Below are 4,497 nucleotides of genomic sequence, written 5' to 3'. Positions count from 1 at the left end.
AGCTGCCCGGAGCCCTGTTCTGTGAGCTCGCAATGAGTCGTCGAGCCACGGGGCGGGAGGGGAGGACCGCGCCGGCCTGGAGGATAGGGGACATAGAGAGTCAAAGGATGCAGAAAGGGAGGAGAGGAGGGTTGAGGAGGCAGAATCAGGAGATAGGTTGGAGAAGGTATGAGCAGAGGGAAGAGATGATAGGATGGAAGAGGAGAGAGTAGCGGGGGAGAGAGAGCGAAGGTTGGGACGGCGCGATACCATCCGAGTAGGGGCAGTGTGGGAGGTGTTAGATGAGAGCGAGAGGGAAAAGGTTACAAGGTAGTGGTCGGAGACTTGGAGGGGAGTTGCAATGAGGTTAGTGGAAGAACAGCATCTAGTAAAGATGAGGTCGAGCGTATTGCCTGCCTTGTGAGTAGGGGGAAGGTGAGAGGGTGAGGTCAAAAGAGGAGAGGAGTGGAAAGAAGGAGGCAGAGAGGAATGAGTCAAAGGTAGACGTGGGGAGGTTAAAGTCGCCCAGCACTGTGAGAGGTGAGCCGTCCTCAGGAAAGGAGCTTATCAAGGTATCAAGCTCATTGATGAACTCTCCGAGGAACCTGGAGGGCGATAAATGATAAGGATGTTAAGCTTGAAAGGGCTGGTAACTGTGACAGCATGGAATTCAAAGGAGGCGATAGACAGATGGGTGAGGGAGAAAGAGAGAATGACCACTTGGGAGAGATGAGGATCCCGGTGCCACCACCCCGCTGACCAGAAGCTCTCGGGGTGTGCGAGAACACGTGGGCGGGCGAAGAGAGAGCAGTAGGAGTAGCAGTGTTGTCTGTGGTGATCCATGTTTCCGTCAGTGCCAAGAAGTCGAGGGACTGGAGGGAGGCATAGGCTGAGATGAACTCTGCCTTGTTGGCCGCAGATCGGCAGTTCCAGAGGCTACCGGAGACCTGGAACTCCACGTGGGTCGTGCGCGCTGGGACCACCAGATTAGGTGGCCGCGGCCACGCGGTGTGGAGCGTTTGTATGGTCTGTGCAGAGAGGAGAGAACAGGGATAGACAGACACATAGTTGACAGGCTACAGAAGAGGCTATGCTAATGCAAAGGAGATTGGAATGACAAGTGGACTACACGTCTCGAATGTTCAGAAAGTTAAGCTTACGTAGCAAGAATCTTATTGACTAAAATGATTAAAATGATACAGTACTGCTGAAGTAGGCTAGCTGGCAGTAGCTGCGTTGTTGACACTACACTAATCAAGTCGTTCCGTTGAGTGTAATAGTTTCTGCAGTGCTGCTATTCGGGGCTAGCTGGCTAGCTAGCAGTGTTGTTTACGTTACGTTGCGTTAAAAGAACGACAATAGCTGGCTAGCTAACCTAGAAAATCGCTCTAGACTACACAATTATCTTTGATACAAAGACGGCTATGTAGCTAGCTATGTAGCTAGCTACGATCAAACAAATCAAACTGTTGTACTGTAATGAAATGAAATGAGAATGTGATACTACCTGTGAATGCGACCGGGTTGTTGAGTTCTATTCAGTAGACGTTGGCTAGCTGTTAGCTGTTAGCTGTTGGCTAGCTAGCAGAGTCTCCTACGTTAAGGACGACAAATAGCTGGCTAGCTAACCTCAGTAAATTAAGATAATCACTCCAAGACTACACACTCTAAACTACACAATTATCTTGGATACAAAGACAGCTATGTAGCTAGCTAACACTAAACTAATCAAGTTGTTCAGTTGAGTGTAATAGTGTAATAGCACTACAGTGCTGCTAATCTGTGGGCGTTTGCTAGCGTTTGCTAGCTGGCTAGCTGCTGGGCGAATAGCAGTGAAGGCTACGTTAGGGCGACGAAATACGATAATTATGCAATTATCTTTGATACAAGGACGGCTATGTAGCTAGCTAAGAAGAAATTGCTAAGATTAGACAAATCAACCGTTGTACTATAATGAAATGTAATGAGATGTAATGAAAAAGTTATACTACCTGCGGAGCGAAGTGCGATGCGACCGCTCGCTCCAACCTGGAAGTCCCTGTTCACCCATGACTGCGTGGCCATGCACGCCTCCAACTCAATCATCAAGTTTGCAGACGACACAACAGTGGTAGGCTTGATTACCAACAACGACGAGACGGCCTACAGGGAGGAGGTGAGGGCCCTCGGAGTGTGGTGTCAGGAAAATAACCTCACACTCAATGTCAACAAAACAAAGGAGATGATCTGGGACTTCAGGAAACAGCAGAGGGAGCAGCCCCCTATCCACACCAACGGGACAGTAGTGGAGAAGGTGGAAAGTTTTAAGTACCTCGGCGTACACATCACGGACAAACTGAAATGGTCCACCCACAAAGACAGTGTGGTGATGAAGGCGCTGCAGCGCCTCTTCAACCTCGGGAGGCTGAAGAAATTTGGCTTGTCACAAAAAACACTCACAAAATTTCCCCAAATGTAGTGGAAATTTCCTGTATTACCAAATCTTGAGAGAGCAAACCACACACAAGTCAGAGCTATCATAAAGTCCATCTTTAATTATATGAGCTCCATCACAACCCTGTGACTCTCAGATCAATTCAGTGTCTGTAAATTAATTCTCTGAGAGTGCTTACACATTGCAACTGAGATCCTTTATAGCAAAGACAAACATAGCCAGACAGCATTGGCTATAAATTCAGCTTTCGTTCAGCTTTGGTCTCCTAAACTATGTTCTTATCTCGCTCTTGGTATCACTCAGGACTAAAAACACTACCTCTTCCAATGGCATATATCAAATACACCCTCTCCTGGACAAGATCACAGAGAGACAGTGACTGGCACACAGACATTGTGGAGCCAAGAAATAATTGGTTCCCCCCCAATCATCCCTTCACATGGTTTAAAAGATACGTTTACACATGACACATTCACAGATAAGACTAACCAGACCTCTCCCCTCTCTGGGCCCAAGTAACTTTTTCCCACATAAGCATGCTATAAAATGAATAAAACATCTTATTTATAAATGTTACCAAAATAATTCTGATTCTGCCACGACACAATGCACAATTGAGAGCATCCTGTCGGGCTGCATCCCCGCCTGGTACTTCAACTGCTCCGCCCACAACCGTAAGGCTCTCCAGAGGGTAGTGAGGTCTGCACAACTCATCACCGGGGGCAAACTACCTGCCCTCCAGGACACCTACACCACCCGATGTCACAGGAAGGCCAAAAAGATCATCAAGGGCAACAACCACCCGAGCCACTGCCTGTTCACCCCGCTATCACCCAGAAGGCGAGGTCAGTACAGGTGCATCAAAGCAGGGACCGAGAGACTGAAAAACAGCTTCTATCTCAAGGCCATCAGACAGTTAAACAGCCATCACTAACATTGAGTGGCTGCTGCCAACATACTGACTAATCTCTAGCCACTTTAATAATGAAAAAATGATGTAATAACTGTATTACTAGCCACTTTAAACAATGCCACTTTATATAATGTTTACATACCCTACATTACTCATCTCATATGTATATACTGTACTCTATACCATCTACTGCATATTGCCTATGCCGTTCGGCCATCGCTCATTCATATATTTTTATGTACATATTCTTATTCATTCCTTTACACTTGTGTGTATAAGGTAGTTGGTTGTGAAATTGTTAGGTTAGATTACTTGTTAGATATTACTGCATGGTCGGAACTAGAAGCACAAGTATTTCGCTACACTTGCATTAACATCTGCTAACCATGTGCATGTGACAAATACAATTTGATTTGATTTGATTTTGAGATGGGTGGAGGAGGAGGTAAAACCACTGAGTGATAATCTGCTCCGATTCGTCTGCAGTGTTGAGTGGTGTGAAGACGGAGAAAGGAGACTTGTTTTGTGGAGATGATAGTGCTGTTAATGGGATTGGAGAGGATGGGAGTGGTGATAAGCTTTTGTTGTGTTTCCGTCCATGTGGGTGTGGAGGGTAATGAGAAGGCTGATGTGATTGCTAAGAGTGCTGTGAGGCAAGAGAGGGTAATTACTCAGGTCCCGCTGGGTCGCAGGGAAGTCAAGTCCTTGTTCGGGGCTAAAGGGCTCAATCTTAGGCAAAGGGAGTGGGATGCTAGTAGTAAGGGGAGGCAATTTTATAGCATGCATCGGTCAGTAAAGGAAGAGGTGGGGAGTATGGGATGTGGGCGAGAGGAAGTTGTGTGGAGTAGACTGCAGTTTGGGCACACAGGTTTGAATGCCACATTGATGATGATAGGGAGACATGAAACAGGTCTGTGTGATGAGTGTTTAGTGGAGGAAACGGTGGAGCATGTGTTGATATTTTGTGAATTGTATGACATAGATGGGGGAGATTGTGTGAAAGGGTTGGGGTTTGGGTGGTGTATTTCGGGGGAGGGAAGTGGTGTCTCGGGCTCTATTTCTCCTTCTTCGAGGAACAGGACTAATTAAGATCATTTAATATAGTTAGACCGTGGCTTCCCTCACACTCCAGTACAGTAGGTAGCGGTGTCCAAAGAAGGAGAAGTTACTT

The sequence above is a fragment of the Oncorhynchus keta genome, chromosome 24 (assembly GCF_023373465.1).
Source record: "Oncorhynchus keta strain PuntledgeMale-10-30-2019 chromosome 24, Oket_V2, whole genome shotgun sequence".
NCBI classification, from domain to species: Eukaryota; Metazoa; Chordata; class Actinopteri; order Salmoniformes; family Salmonidae; genus Oncorhynchus; species Oncorhynchus keta.
Note: the sequence above shows the minus strand (reverse complement) of the source record.